The 14,820-nt window shown below is 40.9% G+C and overlaps 1 pseudogene; it reads right to left on the bottom strand.

Annotated features, from left to right (window-relative positions):
• Positions 1-2,151: 2,151 nt before the first annotated feature.
• On the bottom strand, positions 2,152-2,269 carry LOC124556968 (annotated as a pseudogene).
• Between the last annotated feature and the right edge of the window lie 12,551 nt (positions 2,270-14,820).

Genomic DNA, 14,820 nt, shown 5'->3' with positions numbered 1-14,820 from the left:
GATCTTTACTGAGTCTCCTCTTTTTAATTTTGATGTATCACAGAAGTTTACTCCCCTTACCCTGTTCGTCATAATTGTTCATGTGTCAAGATATCCCACATCAGCTAATTTCTCCCACAGGGGAATTGAAGAATGTCAAAATACAAGCAGCATCCAGGAGGAATAGTCTTTGACAGCTGAAGAACTATGAAAGGTCCAAGTCCTAGATATGTATCATTCAGATTTGTTAAAGGATCTTGGTATATTTCAAAGTCCATGCAAGACCAGAAGTTGATGAAACCACAAAATTTTTCAAACTTACAGGCCTTGGCTTGTTCTTTATAAATTATTTTAAAGTGACACTCTCCTGCAAAAGGTATCAGTGGAATAGGAGCTCTAATTTCTATGAAGACTGGTACAAACGTTCCCAAAAGTGTCAAGAATTGGTTGAACTTTCCAGGGTTTATTTCTTTCTACTTCGTAATTTACTATGTTACTATCTATGAGATGAAAATTATTTCTCAAGGAAAGAAAACTGTCATCAGGCTTAATGCTGGTTATTACCAGGAAATTAAATTTTTTTTGGCAATACATTTAAATTCTAAGGTATCCGATCACACCCATTATTAAATTTAAACCAAAGCAATGCTGAAGCTCAACATGGTTTGTAATATTTTACCCCTTTTTTCTATTGGATATGTATTTATGAGTTCTGACGCTGAAATAAAGAAGTTTTGCGAGAAAACCTGAGACCATTACTGCAAAAGTCTTTTCAATATCACTGGATCCTGAAAGAAATATATATTTCCAGTACGTGATGTACACTAAAATATTAAAAAAATGTGTCGAATAAACTAATGTCTTCACCTATGTATTGGAAGTATCTGCAGAAAGAAAACTCTTCTCAACAAAATCTATCTCTTTCCATATCCACGTCTACTGTGTCATCCTCGAATTAGAAGGATGAGGATTCACTTAATGGGACTCATTTGCTGTCATACATTGTTGTGAACATGCTCGAAGAATACTTTCTTCATCATTGCTTTCCTTTAAAGATGTTTCTTTTATGTTACTCATCGGCAGTTGTGACGAACAATCAACATTAGCGTTTTCATCTTCAGACAAATCACTTATGTCTGGTGTTTCGTTCAAGATAGTAAGTATTTCACTTTCGGACAAAATACGTATACCAGTTGAAATCTGCGAAGTGAGAGTAGTAATATCCAACTCTGACTAAATACTTTTAACATGAAAATCAACATTAATTAACATTTATTAATACAGAAATAATATCCACATGAATGTGTAGGTGAATCAAAAAATCTAAACAAAATACTAACCCACATGGTAGTGATTGTTGTTATTTGTCCCATAACAGAAAGCGTAGTTTGAAAAGAAGTTCAAATAATGGTGTACAGTTGTGGTTATACGCTTCTTTTTATAAGAAAACGTTAATATTGTCGTTAATTTAAACAATATAAAGAAGAATGACAAAATATTTTACCTTGTTGTTGCGACAACACTCAGCTACCTACTGAATTTCGTGTGTAGAGCAGTATGTCACCAGCAATGGGAACCGGAAATGCATTAGTAACAACAGGGATAGACCACCAAGACTGACGTGAGTTGGTGTGAGTCACAAAATTGCAGGTCAGGGCCGAAATAGGTATGAGGTGGGATGTGTGTACGAGACTGGTGTTTACCTAGTTGGAAGTGGGAAACTATCTAAAAACCACATCCAGGCTGCTCAGCTCACCAGCCATCATCGTTAATCTGTGGGGCAGATTAGATCTGAGGAAAGTCGCCTCTTGATATCCCAGAGTTGGTGCTTTGACACACTCGGATATTTAGGTAGATCAAAAAGAAACACAGTGGTTCACATAATTCGAAAAAAATCGAAATGCTGTCTCTCAAAAGTGAGAAAACATTGCCGATGTATAGAAGAAATAGTATGGCATAAATAAAACAAGGTTACTCTGCCGTCAGGCCACGAGTGGCCTACCGGGACCATCCGACCGCCGTGTCATCCTCAATGGACGATGCGGATAGGAGGGGCGTGGGGTCAGCACACCGGTCTCCCGGCCGTTATGATGGTATTCTTGACCGAAGCCGCTACTATTCGGTCGAGTAACTCCTCAATTGGCATCACGAGGCTGAGTGCACCCCGAAAAATGACAACAGCGCATGGCGGCCTGGATGGTCACCCATCCAAGTGCCGACCACGCCTGACAGCGCTTAACTTCGGTGATCTCACGGGAACCAGTGTATCCACTGTGGCAAGGCTGTTGCCAAAACAAGGTTACAGACAAAGAATTTATGTTCGAACTTATAAGACACAAGAAATTATTTCAGTGTGCTCCAGACAAGGGGAGTGACAACTTTGGTTGTACTCCTACCCACAACTGCCTTTAGTACATGAACATACCAGACACTGTGGGATGCGCAGAGTCACCTGAAGAACAATTAAAAACTTCAGTCTACTGCTTTGTTGTTGCCTGGGACGATACTGGACACAGTCCATGTTTTAGTATAGTTGATGCCTCAGAGTTGGTGGAAACCACAGTGTTAAGATTCTGAGGTGGAATCTGACGAACTGTGGGGCGACAGTGAAACTTGTTGCAGTTTTATGGGCAAGTTGTTACAGTTTAGGGGCAAATTGTTATAGTTTCAGGGCAAGTTGTTACAGTTTCATTGTGTAACTGACACTCCAGTAGCTGACACCCTTTGTACCTGATACCAACTGCACATACACACTGTCAGCTGCTGGTGTTACAATTAGTTTTAAGCTCCAGCAGCTGACACCCACTCTCAAGTTATGGCACATATACTGTCAAGTTATGGCACTTTCTGTAACATGATGATATGATTTGTCATAACTACTTAGAACTGTTAATAACTTGCAGTCAGTTTATGGCAGATACATTCTCAGTATCTGGTATTAGAATACGATTTTAGATCCAGTAGCTAACACTCTCTGTTAGGTTATCGCACTGACACCATGCATTCATAGTAATGGTAGTCACCATGATCACAATAAAACCCATCACCATGTCAACTAACCCTCATTATACGCAGCAGAATCAACTATGCAGCTGTAACATAGGGGCAACCTGTTACATATATTAGCTTGGAACAACTGTCAGGTAGCTTCGCCGCCATCATGATTAGGCTTTCTGATGGCTGCACATGCACATCAATACAATCTCCATGCATGTCACATTTCACTGAGTAAAAAAAAATGCACATGTGGGGCATGACAGTTGCCGTGTCAACTGATTATCATTACGCAATTCAACAGTGTCTAAAATGGTCACTTTGTAAATCAGTTACGCTGGAAATTGGTGTAACATGGGCCAAGAAGTTATAGATCTTCTGCAAGAAGGAGGGCAAACCCAGTGGCTGACTTCTGTTGCTGACATTCACTGCACATTTTGTACCTGGGGTCGCTATAATGTTTGGATGACTTTGGAAGCATAGCAACCATGGTGTCTTACCAATATGAATGTTTATCACTATTGTTCATTGTGCTATATCATCGAAGTGTCATGTAGTCTCCGCCATGTGAAAGTACATGTTAGCATTATCAAATAGAAGATGATAAACGTTTTGTAGTGGAAGATAAAGTTAAAACCCTAGCATGGAGTCGCTATAAGATTTGCATGACTTTGAAAGAATAGGAACCCCAGTTTCTTAACTGTATGAATGTGTATTACTACTGTTCAGAATACCATTTCGTCAAAGTGTCATGTAGTTTCTACGCTATGACAACATAAGATGATAACGTTTTGAAGTACTGGACGAAGTTATTATCTTAGTATGGGGTCACTATAATGTTTGGTGGCTCTCATATTGGTTTTATAGACGAGTTTTTGACGAATTAAACACGGAAAAACATTATTTACATCAGTAATTCTTCTTAACAAGAGCACTTTGAGGTGTTAATTACATCAGTAGTATCATAGCACTCAAGTATGTTTTACAATCTTATTGAAATTTTTTAAATGTATTTTGATTAATTTAATATATACTATTAACGCATGGTACAAGATGTTCATCTATTAACCTGTAATTTACTCTGAACAGCCAAAGAAGTGCCACAACACGACGTGGCACGCACTCGACTAACGTCTGAAGTAGTGCTGCAGGGAAATGACACCAGCAGTCGTACAGGACTGTCCATAAATCCGTAAGAAAACGAGGGGGTGGGGATCTCTCCTGAAGAGCACGTTGCAAGACATCCCACATATGCTCAATAATGTTCATGTCTGGGGAGTTTCTTGGCCAGTGGAAGTGTTTAAACTCAGAAGAGTGTTCCTGGAGCCACTCTGTTGCAATTCTGGACGTGTCGGGGGTCGCATTGTCCTGCTGGAATTGCCAAAGCCCGTCGGAATGCACAATGGATATGAATGAATGCAGGTGATCAGACAGAATGCTTATGTACATTTCACTTGTCAGCATCGTATCTAGACGTATCAGGGGTCCCATATCACTCCAACTGCACACGTCCCACACTATGACAGAGCCTTCACGAGCTTGAACAGTCCCCTGCTGACGTGCAGGATCCATGGATTCATGAGATTGTCTCCAGACCCGTGCACATACATCTGCTCGATAAAATTTGAGACGACACTCGTCTAACCAGGCAACAAGATTCCAGTCGTCAACAGTCGAAAGTCAGTGTTGATGGGCCAAGGCGAGGTGTAAAGCTTTGTGTCATACAGTCATCAAGGGTATACGAGTGGAACTTAGGCACCAAAAGCCCATATCGATGATGGTACGTTGAATGGTTAGCACGCTGACATTTGATGATAGCCCAGCATTGAAATCTGGAGCAATTTGTGGAATGGTTGCACTTCTGTCACGTTGAACGACTCTCTTCAGTCGTCGTAGGTTCCGTTCTTGCAGGATCTTTTTGTGGCCGCAGCGATATCAGAGATTTGATGTTTTACCGGTGTCCTGATATTCACGGTACATTCACGAAATGATCGTATGGGAAAATCTCCATTTCATCGCTACTTTGGAAATGCTGTTTCCCATTGCTGGTGGGCCGACTATAACACCACGCTCAAACTCACTTAACACTTGATAACCTGCCATTGAAACAGAAGTAAGCGATCTAACAACTACGCCAGACACTTGTCTTATATAGGCAGCGCCTATTCTGTCTGTTTACACATCTCCGTATTTGAATACGCATGCGTATACCAGTTTCTTTGGCGCGTCGGTGTATTTATGTAGCCTCAATAAGCAAGTCATGTTTATTGTAGTAATTGTTACACACAGTTGGCATGTAGATATATTTAATTGAACAGCTCATTGTGCTTGTAACGTGTGGTGTGACAATCGAACTTTGGTGGTCAACAAGTGCTGCTTAACCTTTAAGGCTCATCAGTAATGCCAATATACAAGTCAGGAGTATTTTTTTAATTTATATAACAAAGTAGTTATGACAGTAATATCATGTGTGTTTCGCAATCAAAATCTTGCGTATTTTGAAAAATAATAAATTTTATTTTGGTGCAAAGGTCGAATTTGCATCCGCAATCAGAGCCCTGTAATTATACTTGTGTATTACAGTTAAGAGATTGGATGTGTGTGTTTTTTTATACTCCAGATCGTTACTTATTATGATGACTAATTTTATTTTGGTGGCCAAGATTGTATTTTCGAGAAAAAGACGTTCAATCTCTGTCTTAATCCATCATTATCTTTGGAGCTATTTCACCTCCATCTTGTTCCACTGTTGTCTTTTATCATGTAGTATAGAATGTAGACATTTCTCATTATGTAGTTCTCCTTGTGTATTACGAAAATATGCAATTTAAATGCTGCATAGCAATAACGATTTTCCTTCCTTCCTAAAATGGTGTTTAGTCAGTTCTTCTGTCTTTTGGTTATATTGTGTGTTTTGCATAAGATATTTTGAGTAGATTTTTGTATTATTTAGTACCTGATTCTGCAAAATAGAGTCTGTAAACGTTTTAGAGGGCCTTGGCATCATAGTTCTGACCAATGGCGGCTGCTGTGTAAGAGTAAAAGAGCACATGAATATCCTAACTTTCGATACCTCACGGATTTATTGGTTATTTTTCTTTGAATGCTGTTTAACATAACAAAGATGCTGCAGCCTGAAAGATGCAGCACTTAAATCTACCGCACTTCTGCTCTTTAGAGTACGCAAAACTTGGCATCAGCGTCACGAGCACGTTTTAAGGAACTTTTGCGCATGCGCAACTCACGTAACGTAATTGCCCTATGGGCCAAATGGACTCGGATTTGATCAACAACCTGCACGGTTTACGATGTGCACATCTTGCCCTAGCTACTCAGAAGTTTACATAAGGGCCACCAGATGGTAGCACAATGCAGTAGACTTTTATCCCAATTCGCTCGGCATAAATCCTATATGACAGCACACTCCTCAGATATGCTAATTCACTCACCATATACTGTAATAAAATTGTATTGGACGTCAACATATGTTAGGCCTAAATTTGTTCTGACAGTAAACCTATTTTGTGGGTTTCTGAATGAGTTGTAGTACATTAAGTTATGAATTTATCATACAGAAATCCATTTGAGGCAGTGACAAGGAAAACTCCCCATCGCACCCCTATCAGATTTTGTGGTAAGAGGGCCCAGTGGACAGTCCGTCAAAATCTGAACACAGACCAAGCATGAAAACAGGAAGAAGGTGTACTGAACTGTGAAAAAAAAAAGCAAAAGAAGAACACTGAGTGATCCGTCATGGTTAAGTGGTCAGCGAAATAATTTTATTTTTCGCTGTTCGCTGTATTGAAATGTGTGTCTGTGTCGTAGTGTAACGTCCGTTTGTAACAGCGAGGTGTAACTAATGGACCTGTAATGACAGTTGATTCGGCACAACTACTCCGTTAGCAGCCGAAAGGAAGAGTCTTTCGAATGGAACCACAAACCTTTGATAATAAGGCGACAAGTCAGTCGAATCCTCCACTGTAAAACACGTCTGGTCTGTCATACACAGCATTGGTGACTGTACGGGTGTCATATGATAGGAATCTCTTACCATCGCACCTAATTTGTACGCCTGGTAAGTGAGTGAGATATGCTTCCTTACCCGATTTAGGTGTTCATGTAAATGTGAATGCGATGAATTCCAAGGAAATGATGAAAACATAATAGTTTGTCACATCAGCTGCAACAAATGAACGCAGCAGTTTCACAAGCACATAGTTTCTGTGCTCTGTCAAAACACGTGTTTTTAACATTTTTGAAGTTCCGTTCCGTTTTGGAAGTTTTGACCCTTGAATTCCTTTGTTGTAACATAATTTAAACCCGTTTATTTGTTGTTTTCATTTATGTGAGGCGTCTATGTTGTATCTCGCCTGCTGCCACTATTTATCACGTTACTTGCGACGGTAACGTATTCTTACCACAAGACTCTTATTCTATAATCAATGTATGGAAAACTACAGAGGAGAACAAACATTTCAGTGACTGAGCGGAAAGTTCATAATGCTGTGAAAAACAAAACAAAACAAAAATTAATGGCACGAGTGAGTTTTTAGTATGGCTCATCCGCTTCACTGTTCAAAACCATGACTGCCTAACCACAAGCCATTGCTGTTAATGTTCGCTCAATATTGCACTTGCTCAGCTTGAACCGTTCACTATTCCTGTTTTGCTTTTCTTTTTCACAGTGAAGTACATCTTCTTCCTGTTCTCGTGCCTGATCTGTGTTCAGTTTTCGACGGGGTATCCAATGGGACATCCTATCATTAAGTCTGAGGGGGGAGCGATGGGGAGTTTCCCTTGTGAGAATCATAAGGACCTAAAGCACATCACTCTCGATTGTGGGACTGTAGCATTTATTCATGCTTGTCAAATCTGTTGATCTTACAGCGAGTCAGTATTTACTGTGCTGTAGGCCCACATTGTTCATATGAAAATTCACTAAGAACTGTATCACTGGTTTCTCTGGTACTGACTGACATGTGGGATCGACGGCGGTGCACTTTAGGCTCTGATGGCTCTCGGCACCTCATTTGTATTCTAGTCCAGTGACCATGTTGGTATACATTACTACTTGAGTTTAATCATTTCCACAAACGACTCTTTGTGTTTGGAGTTGGTTGTTTAATGTGCGAGAATCGGCTTTTGTGTGCAGTGTAAATATGAACCATGTTGAATCTATTTCAAATGATAGCAGAAAAGTGAAGATGTGAGGAAGGGTTCTGAGTCGTGCTTGGGTAACTCAGTCGGCAGAGCAATTGTTCGCGAAAGGCAAAGGTCCTGAGTTCGAGTCTCGGTCCGGCACTCAGCTTTAATCTGCCAGGAAATTTCAAATGAACACAAACTTCGCTGCAGAGTGAAAATCTCATTCTAGGAACATAAAAGTAAATTACCAGGGAAAGTTAGCGGCGGCAAAGGAACTAGGACCCCGAGAATAGATCCTTTAATTGAGAGAGTCACGAAATGAAATTAGCGTTTCTACAAGCAAACATTTAACTATGTACAGTTAGCACAAGATGATGTGTGGATGCAGCGTAAGAATATCTGATTTTCAGCCCGGAAGTAAATTTGTGAACTAATACGTCTGTCAGGGATCTTCTACATTTGTCCGAAACAATTGAAAAGCACGAAAACTCCCACTTACACAAAAATGCGAAATGGAAAGTTGCGAAAGCTTACACATTATTTCGTTATTGCTCCAACCTACGCTTAATTATGTACATAACAACAAAATTCCACAAAAACAATTCTTTCTTTGTCAGATAAGTTATGAATCTTATTATTATTATTATTACTGGCAGTGTAGTTGCATAAAATTGCTGATAAGAATAACTGTTATAAAGCAGATGCTGTTAATTTCACACGCTCAGTTTTATCTGAATCTAAAAATTTGTGAACACCCAGAATGTTTGCTCACGTGCTACCACTGGTTCTGACTTATAAATATTGCAGCTTTTCTCGAAAATTGTTATTGTATGAAAGCTGTTGTAGGCCTGAATCGTTTGTAATTATAGCAATAACTGCCTGTCAGTATCATTGACTATATTTTCTGGAATATAACATTATGCATTATTTTCTTCCCATTAAAATAATGCTTACAGAGGTGAAACATCGCTGAAAAACTTGCAAAAAGTCCAGTGATGACAGCTTGTTATATGAACCATCAAAAACATATCATCAGATTGAAATGCGAACACCACGTATTTTATGCATGGAGATAACATTGTAACACTTGACAAGCATCATTGAAAAATTTAGACGTGAAAATATTTACTTTGAGTCCCCGTTGTGCCTTACTCCAAGTGTAGGCCTAAAAAATTGAATTAATTACATTCTTCCAGTATGTGGCATTAATTCAGACTGCCTATTCGCTTGTGTACTTGTCTGCCTAGTGTAGAATTTTAGCCCACATGTGTTTTCTGCAGTTTTAGGCATGGTCATGTGAGTTTTGCTATACTGTCTTATTTAAGTCTAACATGAAATTTCAGTTTTTTCTTTAGTAAGTTATTTGTAACTATTTAGGCATGAAAACAGCTCTGGGTCACTTAATCTAAGGGTTCACACTTTCATTTTAGGCAGCAATTCTGACAGATATGTTTTTGTTTGTATATTTGGGAAACAACAATGTGGCACTTGATGTAAACATTGCATTTGATGAAGTGTGTGTGTGTGTGTGTGTGTGTGTGTGTGTTCTGTGTGTGTATGTGTCTTTGGAGCATGACATATGACAGTTGATGTAAACAATTAATTCTTTGTATTACTGACATATTTTTTGCAGACACTTAAGATGAGAAAAGAACGTTGTGACATCTGATAAGCATCATGAAACAGTTCTTAACGGGAAAATATTGATTTTGAGGAAGTGTTGTGTCTTACAACAAGAGTGATACAATAATCAAACACTGAACATTTACGAGTGCTACCATGTGTTGGCATTTACTAGCAACAGCATCATAAACTGTAAGTAGGCTGTTTAAGTTTTTATATTGGTAACGCCACGTAGCGCTCTGTATGTGCTGTGTGCAGTCTGTGGCTGGTTTGCATTGTTGTTGGAATATCTGCCATTGTAGTGTTGGGCAGCTGGATGTTAACAGCGCGTAACGTTGCGCAGTTGGAGGTGAGCCGCCAGCAGTGGTGGATGTGGGGAGAGAGATGGCGGAGTTTTGAAATTTGTAAGACTGGATGTCATGAACTGCTATATACACTCCTGGAAATTGAAATAAGAACAGCGTGAATTCATTGTCCCAGGAAGGGGAAACTTTATTGACACATTCCTGGGGTCAGATATATCACATGATCACACTGACAGAACCACAGGCACATAGACACAGGCAACAGAGCATGCACAATGTCGGCACTAGTACAGTGTATATCCACCTTTCGCAGCAATGCAGGCTGCTATTCTCCCATGGAGACGATCGTAGAGATGCTGGATGTAGTCCTGTGGAACGGCTTGCCATGCCATTTCCACCTGGCGCCTCAGTTGGACCAGCGTTCGTGCTGGACGTGCAGACCGCGTGAGACGACGCTTCATCCAGTCCCAAACATGCTCAATGGGGGACAGATCCGGAGATCTTGCTGGCCAGGGTAGTTGACTTACACCTTCTAGAGCACGTTGGGTGGCACGGGATACATGCGGACGTGCATTGTCCTGTTGGAACAGCAAGTTCCCTTGCCGGTCTAGGAATGGTAGAACGATGGGTTCGATGACGGTTTGGATGTACCGTGCACTATTCAGTGTCCCCTCGACGATCACCAGTGGTGTACGGCCAGTGTAGGAGATCACTCCCCACACCATGATGCCGGGTGTTGGCCCTGTGTGCCTCGGTCGTGTGCAGTCCTGATTGTGGCGCTCACCTGCACGGCGCCAAACACGCATACGACCATCATTGGCACCAAGGCAGAAGCGACTCTCATCGCTGAAGACGACACGTCTCCATTCGTCCCTCCATTCACGCCTGTCGCGACACCACTGGAGGCGGGCTGCACGATGTTAGGGCGTGAACGGAAGACGGCCTAACGGTGTGCGGGACCGTAGCCCAGCTTCATGGAGACGGTTGCGAATGGTCCTCGCCGATACCCCAGGAGCAACAGTGTCCCTAATTTGCTGGGAAGTGGCGGTGCGGTCCCCTACGGCACTGCGTAGGATCCTACGGTCTTGGCGTGCATCCGTGCGTCGCTGCGGTCCGGTCCCAGGTCGACGGGCACGTGCACCTTCCGCCGACCACTGGCGACAACATCGATGTACTGTGGAGACCTCACGCCCCACGTGTTGAGCAATTCGGCGGTACGTCCACCCGGCCTCCCGCATGCCCACTATACGCCCTCGCTCAAAGTCCGTCAACTGCACATACGGTTCACGTCCACGCTGTCGCGGCATGCTACCAGTGTTAAAGACTGCGATGGAGCTCCGTATGCCACGGCAAACTGGCTGACACTGACGGCGGCGGTGCACAAATGCTGCGCAGCTAGCGCCATTCGACGGCCAACACCGCGGTTCCTGGTGTGTCCGCTGTGCCGTGCGTGTGATCATTGCTTGTACAGCCCTCTCGCAGTGTCCGGAGCAAGTATGGTGGGTCTGACACACCGGTGTCAATGTGTTCTTTTTTCCATTTCCAGGAGTGTATATTATGACTATTAAGGTAAATACATTGTTTGTTCTCTATTAAAATCTTTCATTTGCTATCTATGCCTGTCAGTAGTTAGTGCCTTCCGTAGTTTGAATCTTTTATTTAGCTGGCAGTAGTGGCGCTCGCTGTATTGCAGTAGTTCGAGTAACGAAGATTTTTGTGAGGTAAGTGATTTGTGAAAGGTATAGGTTAATGTTAGTCAGGGCCATTCTTTTGTAAGGATTATTGAAAGTCAGATTGCATTGCGCTGCAAAAAAATATTGTGTGTCAGTTTAAGCACAGTCATGTTTAATTGTTCAAAGGAGACGTTCCATATGTCGACCCTTAGCCGAGAATACCTCACTGGAATCTTCTGATTTTTTCTTGTAGTTTGTGTAATTAGTGTAGCTTTAGTTTATTGCTAGCGCGTAATTGTAGAGAGAATCTCCTTTGTAGTTGTAGTCTTTCATTGTTGTACAGTAAAACAGTTGTGGAATGCATGTAAATTTGCACCAAGTATTTCGCAGCTGCGCTTGCAATTAACTAGATATTTTTTTCAGTGCTATGTTAATGTGTTCTCTTATTTTTGCTCTTCAAATTGTGTTTTTCTGTGTTATCGTGTGAAATATTGTGACAATAATGGCGTGTGAAAAACGTAACACTAGGCTCCAAAGTAAACTGAGAAATAATAGTGACGACGAGCGTAGCTTATCAGCACCACTGTGTAATGAATTAACAGACATTCAAAGTAGTAATTTGGTAATTGTGCATAGGGAAATGGAGCGGGCAGCAAATAATGGTGTAGACAGTGAAACAATTAGTGAACAGGGAAGCATTATCGATCGATCTGTCGGCAACAGCTCGCCTCAGGATTCCGAAATGACAGGACACAATATTGCAAATACTGTAGACTCAGGTTTTGGGTTCTCACCGTTTTCTCAAACGAGTCAAGACACATTTTCCGCTTGTCAAAATGTGACTGTTGCCGGTGCAAATTCACTGCCGAAAAGCACTGAAGAACATGTTTCAGACACCAGTGCAATGTTATTACAGTTAATGCAACAAATGGGACAAAGGCTACTAAAGTTAGACACAATGGAACAAAATCTTCAAAAGTTAGACACAACGCTTGAACAAAATCAGAAACAAATGGGACAAAATCTTCAAAAGTTAGACGCAATGGAACAAAATCTTCACACGACACTTGAACAAACACGTGAAGATTTAACTACTGAGTTACATAAAATCGAATCGAAATGTCAAAACGTCTGTAACGACGTAAAAACACAAATTTGTGAGCATTTCCAACCTATTTTTTCGCGTCATGAAAATGCATTACAGAATCACGAAGCAGCCATAAAGGAACTGCAAACTATTGTTCATGAAAATCACGACATCTTGCAAGCTAAAATTGACTCAGCTGCATCTGCCGATTCGGTTATGCAGCTTGCAAAAACTCAGGAAAACTTAAAAGACACAGTAGATACGATTTCAACACAAATTGACACTCTGAATCTTGGTTCAGAAAACCACACAGAGGAAATAATTTCACTAACGGATAAAGTAGCCGAACTTTCAGATCAGTTCACTAACTTATCTACAAAGGTAGATGATGATCTGAATGACACAAGACCTGTAGCCTTCACGGACACTGAAGAGTATGAACAAATTAGAAAATTTAAACAAACTTAAAATCAAATCAATACACAGTATAAAAGAGAAATCCGGGAAGTACAAGATCAGTTGGCACAAGTAATACAAGAATTACATATTTCAGAGGACACTCGCGCTCCAATACGGGATGAGGGACATAGAAATACGGAACAACCACAAAATAATAACACAGGACACTTTGGAAATTATGAAAGAAATTGGCAAGCCGCATTGGATTTTGAGATGGAACCGCCGAAACGACGTAACAATGACCAAAATGCGACTCGCCGACATGATGATTTTGACTATAAGCTGTTAATTACTACACGTAAATTTAAAACATTTAAGAATTCTGACAACGACATTCATCCACAAGCATGGCTTCATCAATTCTCTCATTGTTTTCCTCCCAACTGGTCATTGGAGCACAGGTTAGAATTTATGTGTGGCTATTTAGAGAATGAACCAGCTGTAAGAATGCGATCGGTCATTCACGATTGCCACAGTGAAGGAGAATTTTATCATGGCTTCCTCTCAGCGTATTGGTCTCAAGCTACACAAGACCGAGTAAAACATAGCATCATAATGATAAAACGTTTCGAACAATCTGAATTTTCCAGTCTTATGAAATATTTTGAAGACATGTTGCATAAGAATCAGTATCTTTCAAACCCATACTGCCCCTCAGAACTCATCCGCATTTGCTTAATCAAATTGCCTGAACATTTATGACATATTATTTTAGCAGGACGTTGCAAAGACGACACTGAGGCTTTTCAGGGACTGTTACAAGAACTGGAAATTGACACTGACAATCGCGGAACGTGAAAACAGGAACACAACAATTACAGGTCACATCTGTCACAATTCCGCAATGACAGAAATAATACACGACAAGGCTATTCTTACAACGCAAATCGTGAACAAAACAGACCCCACCCATATGACAACCACTGGCAGAGTAATAGTTACAGAGAAAGATCGCATTTCCGTAGTAATGAATATGACAGATATTACCATAGAAACAGACAATATGGGAACAAAAACAATTATTATCAAGGGAAACAGAATAACTTCTGACGCAACAGTTCAGCACGCAGTTACGATTCAGGAAGAAATTCTCCACCACATGACTGACAAGAAAGAAACTATGGAATCTACCGACATGACGACAGACGATATGATCGTAACGACAGACCTGAATTGCATCAGAACTGGCGGGATTCAAACAGAGCAGGGTGAATTTGTAGAAGTTAGGTTTCCTAATCCCAATAACGACGCGCGCCAACAAAGGAACAGACAATGACTCGCACTGCAGGCAGCCGCGTGCGCCGGCTGGCTCAGAGAAAAATAACATAGACGCTAACCCTGAGAAAAATTTTAGCATTCCTCACCGATGTACACCACATGATAACTGCGTCAAAGTTGAAACTCTGCGTACTAGGAAGAGTAAAGGTTTACACCACATTTCACATGTAAAACCGTTTATTGAGAGAGAATCTGCTTTTTAACTTCATATTTGCCATATAACTTTTCCCTTTACATTACTAGTATGCTTTGTCAGACTTAGAATCTGTTAATATGCAAC

The sequence above is a fragment of the Schistocerca americana genome, chromosome X (assembly GCF_021461395.2).
Source record: "Schistocerca americana isolate TAMUIC-IGC-003095 chromosome X, iqSchAmer2.1, whole genome shotgun sequence".
Classification (NCBI taxonomy): Eukaryota; Metazoa; Arthropoda; class Insecta; order Orthoptera; family Acrididae; genus Schistocerca; species Schistocerca americana.
The sequence above is the reverse complement of the archived record's forward strand: the minus strand, read 5'-3'. Positions and strand labels throughout refer to the sequence as shown.